Source organism: Pezoporus wallicus, unplaced genomic scaffold (genome assembly GCF_028554395.1).
Source record: "Pezoporus wallicus isolate ANWC-B61680 ecotype Strahan unplaced genomic scaffold, APGP_CSIRO_Pwel_v1 contig_8185, whole genome shotgun sequence".
Classification (NCBI taxonomy): domain Eukaryota; kingdom Metazoa; phylum Chordata; class Aves; order Psittaciformes; family Psittacidae; genus Pezoporus; species Pezoporus wallicus.
The window spans coordinates 85,081-101,662 of record NW_026638580.1 but is presented as its reverse complement, the minus strand read 5'-3'; positions in this window follow the sequence as shown (position 1 = coordinate 101,662).

Sequence of the window (16,582 nt, the reverse complement as noted above, 5' to 3'; positions counted from 1 at the left end):
GCATCCCCAAATTGTTTCAATTCCTGTGTCAGCAGAGCACTGTTACTATTTAGTATTTTGAGATTTACTGCCAACAGGAAACTTCTAAAGCAAAGACCCCCAGGGCTTGTGATTGTATAATTCTAAACAGCATAACAATACTTTTCTGTAGCTTTTAGCACTCTTCTGCCTGGAGCCAGCAAGCTGTAGTTTAGGGAAGTTTGCTTCCTCAGAATGATTTAGGACAGGGCATTTGAGCTACAGAGATGCTCAGAAGCCAGTAAGAGAGTAATCTATACATAAAGAGAGAACCAAAAGGAATGGGGCTTGCAGACAACTCATTCAGTTGCTTCCCTCCTGCTGTTAACATATGCAGCCCAATAGGTTCATTCTGCATGGTGATCTGCTGCTCCCATAGCTGTTGCAGCACGTAATTGTTTCTGGCACATCTTCTCCAGTTTTTGCTTGGCAAAAGCCTTCCTCTGGTGCTGCTGGTGGTTCTGTCTTTGGTGGAATGATTGAAACCTGGAAAGGCATATGTAGTGATGGCCCAGGCAGTCCCTCGGTGGTAGCTTTAGGCAAAAAAGGATAGTATGTGACTAATACCCAGTCCACATTTTGTGCTCTTGCTATAGCACAGAGCACAGTAATGCTTCCAAATTTTTGTCTCTCTGCCATTAAATAAAAATATTTTAATTGCTCTTACAAGGTTCTAGGATGTTATTTTTCAAACCTTTAAAATATTCTTTAAGAATTTTTCTTTAAATTTATCTTTGTCACTCTGTATGGGTTATTGACTTTGGTTGTCTAATACACTACGAGAAAGATACCATAAATTGTTTCGGGACTAAACACTTTCATGTTGAGATGCAAAGTTTTCCTCTTTGCTACCAAGCTTCCTTCCTCATGCTAGGTCAAATTCTTCAGTCAAGAAGCACGAAGAAGGAAAAAACTCCTGTGGTGCATGCAAAGACAAACTGATACTTTGAAGTCAGATGCTTTTTAAATCTGCATTTATACTTTTTTTAAAGCCTTACCCAGTTTTCTGTCTGTAGCACCTCTGTGCTTCAGAGCAGTAACCACAAGGGAAAATGTCTCCAGTGTATGGACCATGCTATGACATACCTTATTTTTCTATAACTAAACATTGAAAAAGATGTAATTCTTGCTACCTGCTGATCTTGCTCTGTAGCTTTTGTCTGGTTTGAAGTAAACCTGTTTCCCGCCCTTTCCTTAATGTTTCATTAATTCAGCAGTTTCTGCTAATTCTTTGGTGTTTTGTCATATTTGGTCAGCACAAGAGAAAACATTTATTTCTGTTGAATTAGACTCTAAGTTGCATGTACAGAAAAAAAGGGATCTGCTGTCTTCACTGTCAGAAACCTCTATTCAGGGCTATTAGAAAAATCTACTGTCAAAAATTGTCTCAATCCTTGGAAGACAGTATATGCTGAGTGAAAAGAGTGAATTGCTGCTGGGATAAAACACATTTAATATCCCCATTTTTATCTTTCATGCTAAAAATAAACGCGCAAATTTTAACAGTGCTGGTAGGAATTCATAATAAGAAAAGACACTTTGATGGGAAAACATCTCTGTTCCTTCTCCTGTAGTTCATGATCTTAACCCAGAATGTTGATATTTTCATCCACCAAAATAAATAACTCCATTATTGCTTGGGTGCTCTGACCCGTTACCTTTTTATTATTCTGTTTCCACATAGGAACCAGACACCCAGACAGCTGATTCCTCAGGAATTCTGTCTTCACCAAATGCCACAGGATCATTATGAGAGGCAGGAAATCTAGCAACTTAATGAATCTCAAGACTTAGAGCACCTTTCCCAGTGTTGGTAAGATGCAAATTTTTCAATTGTTTCTGAATTATATCTAAGAAAATTAGAGAAAAAGGATTTTTTAAAGCTGTTTTTCTTTCTTTCCTCTATAGTCTTACAGATTTGAAAGAAAACTGTCATATTGAATATGCTACTCTCTGTCAATGACCTAATGGAATGCTTTGGAATAAACTGTGATGGTCCTCACAAGCTCTTCTCCACCACTAGTTGCTAAAATTTCCCCAGACAAATAGAAATGCATTTGTGCGCAGTCAGACATACTTGAATGTATGGAGAAGCCTGCGTTTCAGCAATCTACTCCAAGTGCTTCCATCAAGCATTTTTTACATGCATGGAAACTTTGTCTTCTCATGCATGGGAGTAATTCAGTCTATCATAGTGGAATGCAGTAGCATTGTTTTGAGAGGTTCAGCATTAGAACGTGCCAGTCAACAGGATAGCTGACATAAAGTGCAAAATAGATAAAACCATTAGTAAGTGAATGTTTTGATTCCTTTCCTTACATAGTCTCCATTATTTGAGTAAAATCTACTTATGACTGTTCAGGGAACCTTTCTTCAGCCTTAGGACTTGATTCATGAAATGTCACAGTTACCCTCATTGAGTCTCCTGGTAGCAAAAGCTGCTTATTGGTACTGTTTCTGCATGGATGGTCCTATCTGAGGTAGGCAAAAATCACTTTTAATTTAGCAAAGGGGCATTAGAAGAACAGAATTACTTTTGGTGCCTCTGACCAAGAGGAAGGTTATACACTGGAAATCTTGATGTAGTAAGGTAAGAGGGAACAGGAAAATAAAATTGATTTCGTTTATTTGTCATGAAGATATCCTAACACCATTGTGTGGCAACATAAGGAAGTAAAACATAGGGAAATTCTGTGTGGAATGAATGCACGAAGCATCTCCAGGTCTATTGAATAGGAGCAGGTACAATGCTGAAGAGAAACCTTAATATGAGAAACCTTGGAATGGTGATTCTCTTATCTAATTCCTACCTTTTTAGGAGCTTTCTTCTAAGGAATGCTTTTCCTTGTGAAAGTTTCCCAAGAGCTATTTCCAGGTGGAATATCAGAGAAACCATTTCTGTTTTCATTTAACAAATTTTTTTTTACTACATCAGATGCCACCTACGTTTCAAGTCCTCTGGCTTGTATTTGTTTCAGTGAGTTCATTTATGGAAAAAAAAGAACTAGATTAATGCTAATTTAACTGCTTGGACTGGCACACCTCTCATCTAGAGAAAAACCTATGATGATGTAAAACCTACTTATCCATCAGCTCTTGTTCACTGTGGGTGTCAGTTACATTCTGTGGTAGACTAGAAAGGGAAGATAAAGCCTGTATGTGTGACATGTTTTAAGGACTGATGAAAGGACCTTACAAACCATTTCTGCAGAAATCTCAGTTCAGCCTGTTGGCTGCTTCCTGCTTCACAGAAGATTCTGACACAAGCTGAAGGCACACAAGTTTGGTTTTTTTCGGGGGGCGGGGTAGGTTGGGATTTTTTGCGTGTGTGTTTGGTCTGACACCTGAAAGTAGTATTTTATCTTTTGCTTTGTTGATTCAGATTTCCCTGAAGAACTTAAAGTGAATACTTTTGATTATGCAGAGCCTATTGACCAAATGGGGTTCTCAGTCTCAAGTTGGCACCTCTAGACATAATTGTAATACAAAAAATAGTCCAGGCAGGGTACTACATGAATGATTTTGTAGATGTCCTGAAGCTGTTGTTCACCCTTGAGAGTAATGTTTACATATATCAATTATTTAACAAGCATGACATTGCAGATGTAGTCTGAAGATTGCTGCTAATACAATTATCTGTCCTTGAGGGAATGCATGCACTCTGCAGTCTTGTAAGTCAGGATTGCGGCTTACTCTTCCGGCAGTTTGCAAGTTCAGTTGGCTTGGGCAGTTAAGGAAGATTTATACATGAGCAGAGACTTCAGAGGCATACCAACAACATTATTAGCTTGTGACACTAAGCTCTTGCATTTTGTCTCTCTTTTAAATGGAAAGTAAGAGTGGAAAAACACAGAAAAGGTTAGAATGACCTGACCTAGTTTGGAGTTGAGCTCAGATACACATAGAGATACAATCTCTGTTCCTTTCTGTCTTTGGTCTTCTTCTTCCACTCTCCCCAGAACTGTCAACAAGAAACAGTCTCCAAGTTTCACTTCAAAATAAGTGTCTCTCAATCTGCTCTCATTTTAGAGCCAGCATTATAGCATTCATGCTTGCACTTGGCAGTGATTTTCTTAATTTGGCAAGATTGATAATGAGCTTTATTGGTATTTGTTATTACCTTTTGTCTGAGTCCACTTACACGTTTGTACTGTGAACATTAGAAGTTTTTGGTGTTAGCAGCTGCAGGCTGCATTCAGTCCCTGTTTTCTCTTAGCTATCATGAGGTTCCACACAACCCTCACACAGCAGCCCTGTGAGCTCACTTCATTATGCCTTATTTATTTGCTTTTATGAGATCTGCTGCTAGAGTGCTGTTATCTCATCCCCAGTAAAATTATCTAAAGACTCAAACCACAAAAAGAAAAGAAAGGAAAAGAATTGGCTGTGTGCTTAGCAATTTGTTTTGCAGCAGGCACATTCCTGTCACTACCGCTTGTGAAACAGGTCTGCAGTGTCTAAGGAGAACGCTGTATTCTGCACAACTGATTGAAATTCAAGTGCAAAAGTAGTATTTACAATGCTATTGTCTTGTCTGTCTCTGTGCCTTGTTGATGGCTCAGGAGCTGTTAACACGAAAACTACATGCTTTGTGTCTTACTTATTTGTTCTTATGAGATCAGCAGTTAGAGTGCTGTTTCCTTACCCCTAGTAAAACCCCAATCAGGGGCAGTTTATACAGATGTGGTACTGAGGGTCATGGTTTAGTGGTGGATGAGTCACTCATGGGGTAACGGTTGGACTCAATGATCTTAAAGGTCTTTTCCAATCTAAACAATTCTATGATTCTGTGATCTTCCTTGCACCTTTCCTTAACTGTCTGACCACTTCTCAAGCACTGAAGAAAACATCATAGATTTAGTATGGATGATCCAGGCACCCATAAATTTCCACCCCTATATGCAGCACTTCCTCAGACCTCCCAGCCCCAAGAAGCTCCCCTACAGTAGATGGGAACCCAAGAGAAGCTTATCCAAATGAGGTAATGAGCTGTAGAAATAAATCTAACATCAGAGGTCAAGATATGTTTCGCCGTAGATCAATGTGCACTAGTAGCTAAAATATTTCTCTTTATACCTCTGCAGAGCAGCTTTTGCCAAATACTTCATTGCTATCATGAAAAACCTTCATTATAATAGCAAGAGTCATGGGACATCTCTTCTAGAGAATCTAATTATCAAACCCTAGGGGATATAGTAGCTATGTTGTGAACCTGTGTATATATGGATAATCATGCTTATAGGACAGTTTACCAGTAATTGTAATTCCAGATGTGTTGTCCATATGCTCATTCATCATTTCTCCACCCACTTTCCCCCTGCCCTGCATCAAAGGCTCAGAAAATATAGTGTGTGCTTTGTAGTACCCTTTTGTAGTCACGCACAGAGGAACAGGAAAGAGGGACACACACCACAGGGTGCTGCAACAACACAGAGTTTAAATAGTGCCAAAGAGAGGGGAAGGAAAATCATCATGAGCAGCATATGGAGAAAAAACCTGTAAGGGCACTATCAGAGCAGGGAGGCAAGACACAAAGAGGGTAAGGTGGCAGCAATAGCAGCCTAGACAGAGCTTTGGCCACAGGGTTGGGCATGTGGGACAGCAGCATCACATGGGGGAAAAAGGGGGAATTGAGAGAGAGGCTGCTTCTGATGCCACTGACCCAAGCTCAGAGCTGCTATTCAGACACCAGCAGAGCTTTAAAAATGCCCCTGTTCCAGTGCCTTAATTCAAGTATCTTCTGTCCTACAGTGGAGCTTGAGAGGAAGACTGGACTGGTTGTACCAGTGTAGGAGGAGTTTGGGAGCAAGTAGGAGATTGGGGGAGAAACCAATTGCTGTGCAGATACCTTGAAGCTTACCTTGCCTGAGACTGGAACAAGAAAACAGTCTGATAGGTAGATTAAATGCATGCGCGACATTTTTCATGCCCTACATCTGCAGTGTACACTGCTCTGCTTTTCATTTTACAGTGTGCTATCTTTATTTTCTCTTTACTGCAGGCAGCAGAGTCCTCATCTGTGTGATAAATGTGCCTGGCACCTTCTAACGGTCTAAGGTGTGCAGATGTGTATTTAACAGGGAGTGGAAAATTGAGTTGCGCCTGGATTGATAGAGCAATTGCACCCAGTAGTGGCACTGCCACCATTTTCAGCGTGCAGGAAATAGCTGAGGCAACAGAGCTGCAAGAAGCACAGGGCAGTTACTCCCTTTGTAACTGACCAGGGTATTCTAAATGTAAATGGCTTCATCAAGAATCACAACAGTGATTGCCCTATAAATTGGGCAGGCAGCTTTTACAGCTGGTCTCAGAACAATTAATGTATGTTGTTTTACAGCATACATTGCCAGGGCTATGGGATGGGTAGGTTTCTTTTCCTGGTGGTGGTAAAGAACTGTTACTGCATGTGGTGCTAGAAACCACCTTGTCCTCCTGGAGAAGCACTATGATGCAAAGCAAGTGCAGGGGCCCAAGACTGGAGAAGCTTGTTCACCTTTCCATCCCCAAGCGGAAGGGGACTGCTTTCCCACTGGAAATGGCAGTGCTGGAGCATGGGGCCCTTGGGGATAGTATGAATGTGACTTGCTCCATGTGGTGCCCACTCCTATAGCTTTGGGCTGTTCATGGCATTCTGGTACCACATGTCCTCCACTGCTAGGGTCAGCTTTGGGGCAAGAAAGTTGGAGAGGCATGTGAGAACTAAGCACCGCAGGAAGACCTGAGCTGAGGATGGAAGCTAGTCATGCTGCCTGACTACTTAATACCATCTCATGTAACCTCTCCCACAAGCATCTTAGGGCCAATGAGCGTTTTGAAAACCTGTACCAGGCTGGAGCATGACCTGAGAACCAGGCATGCTTATGCATGTGCTGTTTTGTCCTGTGTACACGCTTCTTGAAAGCATATTTCAAAAAGAAGTATAATTTCCTGTCTAGCAAAAGTGTGTGTATACAACAGATCTTCGAATTTATCTATAGGGAAGTAACAGAGATGGAAGGTGTCCAAAAGCAACAATAGTTTTCAGTAATGCTTGCCAGGTCATCTGCTTGCCAGGTCTAAGAAGAGGTAAGAGAAGGAGATCCAGAATTTAGCCAGACTTGATGAAAGAGGCATCATAGTGTAAATTACACATATTCCTCTCTCTCCTCCGTATTTTTGTCTTAACCAGTGCCTGATGCTTGTTTCTGAGTAGCAATGCAGCAGAAAACATGCAGCTCTTTTCCTGGTTGTGTGTTTGTTGGAACTTGTTTCTGTTTTGCTGTAGGGGAAGGAGTCAAAAGGAGCTGTTACTCTTTCAGTTTGGTTTTCAGAGATCTGAGACAGTCCTAAGGGACATGAGAAAAACTTTTGCATTCCTGAGGCGGTGGTTAACTTGGGACAGTAAAATCAGTAAAATGCTGCTTCTCGGTGTGTCTGGTGGGAAGCGGGTGAGTCACAGGCTCTGGCTGGAGCTGGTGTTAATACGCCCCCCAACAATGCTCACAGCTAGAAGTGAGGAAACAGTGCAACAGGAGGTGGGGTTGCCAGCAGAAAGCCATGGGTGCTGCCGGCTAGGGTTTACAGTTTCAGCTGAAGCCTAGCACAGAGGGCAGTAAATATGGCACATACGGCACCATGTCAAACAGTTAAAACACAGTTTCAACCTTTAGAGGGGAGGCTGTTTTCTGCTGCCTTTTTTCACTCTCCTGGGGGTTGAGGTCTCCAAGAGAATCATCACAGAGCAAGTTTTAGCAGGCTGCTAGATCTGACTGCTCTGCTGAAAGGCACAGCCCAGAAGAAGGGCTCAAAGCACAGATGGGAGCACAGGAGGAGTCTCGGGTTCACTCAGCTCAATCAAGCCAAACATTGTAAGATGATTTGTGACAGAGAGAAGTTTAATGAGTGTTCAGGATCTAGTGGATAAGCAATTTGACACTGAGTTGTTTTCTTCACATTCATGATTTTTCAGGGCTTTAGACCTTTTAAACACTGACAACCAAATGCGCAGTGAGGAATGGGATTGCCCTAAGCTTGATATCTGAGATAACCCTCACTGAAGCTGCAGAGTGTTGGCAAGAAAGCGAAGTTGGGGTTTGTGGGGTTTATTGTTTTTGTCTATATTCATGTGTTTCTATTTTTCTTTCACTTGGAATGAGAAGCCTATACATCAGGTCAGTGTGCTTCTCACTTGTCCATGTTGCCTTCATGCAGAGACACATGTAGAGTACCAGGGGCAGCCGCACACTAGAGAGACGTACACAGGTGCTTGCACCACTGTATGGTGGTGGTGTAAATACCATACATACGGTGGTCGCATACAACTCATGCTACAGAATGCCAGGAGACCTCTGAAGCCTTGTACGCTGCTTTGCTAGGTGAAGTCACCAGTGTACCCTCAAAAGGGAGACCAATTAGCCAGTATGAATGGGGATAGCAGATCTCTTACAGCACCTGTTCTGTGCAGTGTATTGAAGGCTTAGCACTCACAGTCCCCTTGTGTGGATGAGGATAATGTCTGTACAACACATTTTCCAAAAACCTCAGGAGCATAAGGGAGAAATCAATACCAAGGATTGGTATTCTAGGTCTATTCTAAGCCTATCAGCCACAATGGTAGTGTCTCTGTGAAAACGTTATGAGGAAGAGTAAAAAAAAAACAGATCTAAACCCAAACCACTGTGGAACAACAGCTGGGAGAGAGGAGTGAGAGTATGTGAGAGAAGCAGCCCTGCAGACACCAAGGTCAGGAGAGGAGGTGGTGCTCCAGGCACCAGAGCAGAGATGCCTCTGCAGCCTGTGGTGCAGACCATGGTGAGGCAGGCTGCGCTCCTGCAGCCATCTTTCAGTTCATCAGTGGGCATCACTGTGCCATTCAGTTTGGCCACTTCTGCACCAAAACCCAGGTTGTTTGAACTCTGCAGCAGCCTCTTTCAGAAGGAAAACCAGTTATCAGTTTTCCATAAGCTGCAATAAGCTTGTATCACTTAGCCTGCCATCTTCCTTGAGTCCTGGTGCTGACAGTCATCTGCCAGCTGATGCTTTGCATGCTGCCATGTTTTCATCAGCAGGACAAGGCTAATGCCCCAAAATATTCCTTCCTTCAGGGACCAGCTGTGGGACCACTCCAGAGGCTTTCCCTCTTTTCATCTCTCTAGGTAGGTTTACTTGACTAAAGAAAGCTGGTGGAGCCTGGAAGTGCAGAAGCTTCTGAATTTTCCTTTTCTCACTTCCAAGAACTGCTGTCAAAGCCTGCTTGTGTTTGTGTGCTTCTATGCTGAGCTCTGTGCTTAGCCTCTGAACAGCTGGGCAGCCACACTGTGGGTCTGGCTTTTAAGAGCACCGCTGATCCTGCAGCACACACCTTTGTGTGCATTTCAACTTACAGCCAGGCTGGGATTCTTCTGTTGCTACCCATAACCCAGAAATACAAACATCAAAGCCACTTGCTGAGTAAAGAACCACACTCAAAATTAATATTGACTTTGCATTTAACCACAGGAGCAAAAAGGCAAGACCTAAAGCATTTAGCTCTGATAAGGACATGGTGCTATGTTCACAGTAGCATCCTGCCATTAATCACCCTGTCTGTAAGGAAAATAGATGATATGTCTTAGACACATCTATTACCAGCGATAAGGGCTCAAGAAGGTATTACATCAGAATGACAATGTTGTGTCATTGGGTCTGACATTGGGGCATCTTAGTGTTGCAAACAACCTCTCTGATAATCACAGGCACACTCACAGAGATACTTGTTGGAACCATGGAAGGCTGCACAGAGACCTCTGCCTCTTGCCAAGAGCTGGTAATACCAGGTCAGTGCACATGAGCAAAATGCCAGACGAGCAGTCCCACGGGCAGAGCTGTCAGTTACAGCTGTCATGACTGCAGCAGTTCACCTTCCCCTGCTCCCCACTTCCCTTGGAGGTGTTGCTTATAGGAACCAGAGGAAAAAGAATTATCCCATCTATCTGTTCAAATTCATTGGTCTTTCCTCTTGTTTGTTGTTTGCTCTGTCATGCCAAGATGTTGGTAACAGGACTGTCTCTCTGCAGCACCTTGGCGGAGGACAGATCTGATCCTGTTCCTATGTCCCATCAAATGAACATTTGTGTTAGAAATGACTAAAAGCTGTATGTGAGGCTGTATTAGAAATGAAAAGCTCTTTTTCTTTTCACCCAGGTCACCGTAAATGCTCTTACTGGCAGAAATTAGCAAAGCATAAATTGCAGTGACCTCTGATGAGACAAATTGTTCTATCTTGGCTCAGTTCCTGCAGCCCTTTTTCAAATAAATAATTTCATAAAAATAAATGAACCCTTTTGACAAGAGTCCTGTGACTGTTTTTACTTTTCTCAGGAGATCTGTTGTTTCGTATCTTGTGGTAATTGCTTGAAGCAGTAGAGAACTCTCTTGTTACCCTGGTGCTTCTGAAGCAGTCTCATCTTTCTGAGTACAGAACGCAGGCAAGGGACAGGGCAATTACTTCATACATATATATATAAGTATATATATAAAAGCTTATTTATATAATTATTAATAACAAATAAACTAATTTTTCTTTTTTAAAGTGTCTATTATTAGCTGTGTGTTTGTGCACCTCACTAGGAAGCTCTGAAGTGACTTTTCAATAAGTATTACCAACTGATATGAGGATGAGGCCTGGGATGCCAGTCACTTCTTACAATGCTGTCCTGGTTTAAACCCAGTCAGGTAATTCGTTCACTCACCCCCCCCCCCCCTTTCTTTCCCTCCCCCTACTCCCGGAGGGACGGAGAGGAGAATCGAAAAGAATGCAACTCCCACGGGTTGAGATAAGAACAGTTTAGTAACTAAGGTATAACACAAATCACTACTGCTACCACCAATGATAACGATAAAGGAAATAACAAGGGAAGAGAATACAACACCTCAGCACCAGCCGACCAATAACTCGCCCCCCCAAGCCCGACCAAGCTCCGACCGATACCTCCTCCAACCCTGCCGTCTCCCAGCCCTTCCGGCTAACTCCCAGTTACATCCTGGGCATGACGTGCTGTGGTATGGAATACCTCTTTGGTCAGTTTGGGTCAGGTGTCCTGTCTCTGCTTCCTCCCGGCTTCCCCTCCTCCCTGGCAGAGCATGAGGCTCACAAAGTCCTTGGCCAAACCAAAACATCCTTGTTATCAGCTCTGTTCCCAAGCTGAAAGTCAAAACACAGCACTGCACCAGCTACCAAGGAGGAGAAACATGACTGCTACTGCTGAACCCAGGACAAATGCTATAAAATCAAAATGTGGCACTGCTGTTATCCTTTAGGGTATGTTAGCCCCAACCAAATCAAAATACGGCTAATGCTTCTTCAAGAGCATTCTAGGAGGTGTTTAGGGGCAATTTTTTCATGTTTGTTATTTCAAGCCTCACCTACTTAAATTCACTAGCTCCTGCTGCATATTCCTCATAATCCGTCTCAATGTGACTATGATGCCATTTGTGATGGGAGGATTAAGACTGACCTCGGGTAGGACACAAGCGACATCAGTAGCATGTAAAGTCTTGAGAAATAGTTCTCAGAAGCTGAAAACCTTAAATAGTGCAGTGATGGAATAAAACACAGATGATGTGGTGTACCAGAAACTAGGGCAAAAGGCTGTGCAGATGCAAACCCAAAGCAATGAAATCCTGAAGAACACAAATGTACTCCTAATTTTGTAAAATCCTTTAAACTCTTTGTAACTATCTGATTCTGGATTCTCTTTGCCTGATTAGAAAAGACCAGTCTTATTTCAGGTTTGTTTGTGGTCAGAGGATTGGATTTAAGGTTCTCATTTGGGAAACAGTCCAGCTTGCTGTGAAACTGGCTTTACCTAGGGACAGTGCCCATCCAGGAAGGTCAGTGCCCACTTTCTAATTATCCAAATATTTATTGCAACTTGTTAAACATCTTGTAATGTGAACATCAAGATTACTAATTCTGGGGGGTGGTGGTAGTACGAGGAGGTGGGGTGTGTTATGGGCCCTGTGGCATTGCTTGTTGGACAGGACTGTGGAAATTACTTAGTTGGAGAGAAGCTTAAATTTAGAAGGTATGTCAGTCCCATAGACAGTTTTTCTTCATGAGTTTGGGAGTTTCTTTCCCTAAGTGGGAAAGCGATCCAAATGTGCAGCTGCCCATATTTAATCAGTTTTCCAAGCACTGACAGCACCGATTATTGTATTGAGAATAACCAGCTCCAGTTGCCCTTCCATCAGCTGACTGGGCTGGCATAATCCCGCTAAATGAGGGCAGGGAGCTGGCTGACCTGACTTCTCTCTGTGAAGCTGGCCAAGTGCCCTGACTTGGAAAAGCTTATTGGAGACACGTTTTCTTAACCCACTGCAATGCTATGTGTATTTGCACTCAGGCAGGTAGCAGGGCTGCCTGGGATTGTGGTGCAAACAACTCGCTCAGTCTGGGGTGAGATGGGCTGTAGCGGCTGCATGTGTTGGAGCGAGTCTCACTGTGGCAGGACCTGGCTGGACCACACTGGCCACCGCACTTCCACTGGGATCTGCCTGCTGGTGGCTGCCATGCCTGTAAGCACTGACAAGGATCACTGGAATTCCCTCATGCTAAATGGCTCTGGTGCTTTGGGTTGGGACATGTATCCTGTTGGTGCTGTGCTGGTCTCTGCACTGCTGCTGGGTGGGTATTTGAAGTGCTGCTGCACAGGAGGCAGGTGGACACATCACACGGTGGCTGAAAAGTGCCCTGTGCCCCAGGAACCATGAGGCTCTCATTCTTAAAGAAATCATTAGGTCTCATTACAGCATGTATGTTGGGGACAGTAGGGGCCGATGCATCTATACAGGTCAAAACCAGTTTAACTTTGCTGTAAGTGTTTGGGTACAAAAGCAAGTTTTGAGAATCCTATTTAAAATTGTTTTAGTAAGCAGTCATCTTGATGTAACTTTGCAGTTCGAGGTTTTACAAAGCTGTTGCATTAGCCACAGTGTTTCCTTCTGTTGCATACTTCCAGGGCTGTGGTTGTGATTCAGAGAATGAGTGATGAAACTCGTAACCAAAGCATGGCACGGTAATTTAATTCCCATCCAAAGGCTGGGCTTGGTACATTTTTGCTGTCTTTGAGGAAAACAGCATCTGTGAAACTGTGGATAGTTGTAAACAAATAGAAGGGGGTGGGTTTAGTCAGTATAAAGAAATACTGGGACTTGGACCTGCAGCAGGAATATGATCTTGATGTTGTCAAGCTCCAGAAAACGGGTGTGAAAACAGGCTTCTGAATGTTTTCTTCAGAGATATGGAGCTGCATGGGCATCCACTGCACCGCCCTGTATGTGTTCACATTAACAAAAATAATTTTCATTTAATACAGACTTTGAAAATTGTGACGAAGATTCTCATTTCCCACCTCTGTTCACCATGCAGCCCTGTTCCCCTGGGCTGCTCCTGCTGTGCCTGTTGCAACGGATCCTACTTATGCAGGCTGGAAACTGTATGTCTGCTACAACTTACAGAAAGAGTAATTGGCTTGGAATCTACTACCCAAAACAGTGAAATATGAACAAGCCTTGCTGCACTGGGCTCTGGTTTTGTGGCTGTCACTAACAGCTCCCTTCTTGAACAGAGCACCATGGGGAACTGGCTTGGGTACAGTGCTTGGACACCTATCAAAGTTCACCCTCCTCCCCCACTTACCCTCCTTTCTTTTCACTCAACCAGTATTAGTATCTGCCCTCTCCAGAGTCCTCAATCCTTCCAAACACAGAGCACTGCTGGCTGAAATGTGATTGCTGACTCTTTATTTTCACCTTCCAAAATGTTTTTCTTCTTTATGCACTCAAATTGAAACACTGCACAATGTCCCCACATCCGTGCATTATCTCTGCTACTTAATGTATACACCGTACACGAGACAATTGAAATTGTGACAAGTGGAAAAAGCTGTGGAGTGCTAACATGTACATTAGCATTAACCACATGCATCCATAGCAGGTGGCTCACCGTTTCAGGCTGAAACATCTCCTACCCTCAAAGTCACTGTTGGACTGATTGAGCTTATCATGACCTTTGCATATACCAACACCTTCCTGAGCTGCTGGAAAATCAGAGTAAGCCAATTTCAATGTTACCTATTGGATATGCAGTCCCCCTCTGTGCATTGTTTCATGGCATACCAGGAATGTCTTCTACTACAAGCCAAGTCCAAAAGTGAAGCATAAACAAAACACCATACTTTTATTTTCTGCTAATCAACCCCTTTTTCGAAAAAAAAAAAAACAAACAAAAAAACCCCACAAACCTGCAAAAAAAAAAAAAACAACCCAAAACAACTAACCAAATTTGGTTGTAGACCATCCATGTCATTAAAAGCCCCTACAAATGCTTGAACAGCTGTAATAAATGAACATGCCTTTTGCATGACAGCTCAATCCTTCATAAATGCAGTTATACCACTTGGCATTATATTTAATTAAGCTTGGTATTCAGCAAATTATTGACAGCTCTACCAGTACTCTGTGTTTTCTTGGTTTAATAAAAAAACTGTTTGAATCCTGAAAATGTAAATTCTAATAGCTTGTGTGAAAGAAGAAAGTCAAGTCTTGTGTAGTGGTGACAGATGCAATTAGCACTGATGGCAGAAATTAATCATATTGCCTGAGGCTGGCTGACTCTTGGTGATGATGTAACTGACCATTTGGCAATGTGTCGATGTGCTTTGTGCCCCCAAACCAAACAGAATAACCTAGGCAAAAATGGAAATGGCACTCCCAAAAAGTGGAAGTAGATTGATGCTCTTCCACTGCCAGGTTATCAGTGTTCCCCATAACACAGAATCATAGAATCGTTAGGGTTGGAAAGGACCTTAAGATCATCTAGTTCCAACCCCCCTGCCGTGGGCAGGGACACCTAATGCTAAATCATCCAAGGCCTCGTCCAACCTGGTCTTGAACACCGCCAGGGATGGAGCATTCACAGCCTCCCTGGGCAACCTATTCCAGTGCCTCACCACCCTCACAGGAAAGAATTTCCTCTTTATATCCAATCTAAACTTCCCCTGTTTAAGTTTTAACCCGTTACGCCTTGTCCTGTCACTACAGTCTCTAATGAGGAGTCCCTCCCCAGCATCCCTATAGGCCCCCTCCAGATACTGGAAGGCTGCTATGAGGTCTCCACGCAGCCTTCTCTTCTCCAGGCAGAAAAGCCCCAACTGTCTCAGCCTGTCTTCATATGGGAGGTGCTCCAGTCCCCTGATCATCCTCGTGGCCCTTCTCTGGACTTGTTCCAACAGTTCCATGTCCTTTTTATGTTGAGGACACCAGAACTGCACACAATACTCCAGGTGAGGTCTCACAAGAGCAGAGTAGAGGGGCAGGATCACCTCCTTCGACCTGCTGGTCACGCTCCTTTTGATGCAGCCCAGGATACGGTTGGCTTTCTGGGCTGCAAGTGCACACTGCCAGCCCATGTTCAGTTTCTCATCAACCAACACCCCCAAGTCCTTCTCTGCAGGGCTGCTCTGAATCTCTTGTCCTGGGTTCAGCAGTAGCAGTCATGTTTCTCCTCCTTGGTAGCTGGTGCAGTGCAGTGTTTTGACTTTCGGCTCGGGAACAGAGCTGATAGAGATGTTTTGGTTTGGCCAAGGACTTTGTGAGCCTCATGCTCTGCCAGGGAGGAGGGGAAGCCAGGAGGAAGCAGAGACAGGACACCTGACCCAAACTGACCAAAGAGCTATTCCATACCACAGCACGTCATGCCCGGGATGTAACTGGGAGTTAGCCGGAAGGGCTGGGAGACTGCAGGGTTGGAGGAGGTATCGGTCGGAGCTTGGTCGGGCTTGGGGGGTGAGTTATCGGTCAGCGGGTGGTGAGGTGTTGTATTCTCTTCCCTTGTTATTTCCTTTATCATTATTATCATTGGTGGTAGCAGTAGTGATTTGTGTTATACCTTAGTTACTAAACTGTTCTTATCTCAACCCATGGGAGTTGCATTCTTTTGATTCTCCTCTCCGTCCCTCCGAGAGCAGGGGGAGGGCAAGAAAGGGGGGGAAGTGAGCGAACGAATTACCTGACTGGGTTTAAACCACGACATCTCTCCTCTGCCCAACCTGTAGCTGTGCCTGGGATTGCTCCGACCCAGGTGTAGGACCTTGCACTTGGCATGGTTAAACTTTCATGAGGTTGGCATCAGCCCACCTCACAAGCATGTCAGGGTCCCTCTGGATGGCATTCCTTCCCTCCAGGGTATCAACCGAACCACACAGCTTGGTGTCATCGGCAAACTTGCTGAGGGTGCACTCAATCCCACTGTCCATGTCAGCGACAAAGATGTTGAACAAGACTGGTCCCAACACCAATCCCTGATGACATCAACTGCTCTACCCCTGTCCATCAGTTCTGTAGCCCCATCATAGAAAGCCACCAAATTGGTCAGGCAGGATTTCCCCTTAGTGAAGCCATGCTGGCTGTCACCAAGCACCTTGTTGTTTTTCACGTGCCTTAGCATGCCTTCCAGGAGAATCTGCTCCAAGATTTTGCCAGGCACAGAGGTGAGACTGACTGGTCTGTAATTCCCCGGGTCATCCATTTTCCCCTTCTTGAAAAT